Genomic DNA, 351 nt, shown 5'->3' with positions numbered 1-351 from the left:
TAATCCGATCAGCGTATTATCCAAATTGAATCTACTTGTTCCAAAATTACCTAGGAACTGGTAAAGGAACAAAGTCACTCCAGGAATTCGTATCAGTGTCGAGCACAAATGTTTTAGATGTAGGCCCTCTACATTGAGGACCATATTGACCAATGACAATGTAGATGTATCTCCCATCTGTTACCATACCTAAATGTGAATGTGCCATCTCTTTTGGCATATCAAATTTTACTCCCCATGTATTATCTACAAAATTGTATATATCAACATGGGAATGTACCTGAATTTCGATGACACAGAATAAGACAACTCATCATTGGTCAGAAACTACCAAATGCTACTGAAAGAAGG

General features: G+C 37.0%; 1 pseudogene; it reads right to left on the bottom strand.

The window, feature by feature from the left end:
• Positions 1 to 351, bottom strand: part of LOC17874377 — a 2816-nt pseudogene that overhangs the window by 1191 nt on the left and 1274 nt on the right.

Source organism: Capsella rubella, unplaced genomic scaffold (assembly GCF_000375325.1).
Source record: "Capsella rubella cultivar Monte Gargano unplaced genomic scaffold, Caprub1_0 scaffold_43, whole genome shotgun sequence".
Classification (NCBI taxonomy): domain Eukaryota; kingdom Viridiplantae; phylum Streptophyta; class Magnoliopsida; order Brassicales; family Brassicaceae; genus Capsella; species Capsella rubella.
The sequence above is the reverse complement of the archived record's forward strand: the minus strand, read 5'-3'. Positions and strand labels throughout refer to the sequence as shown.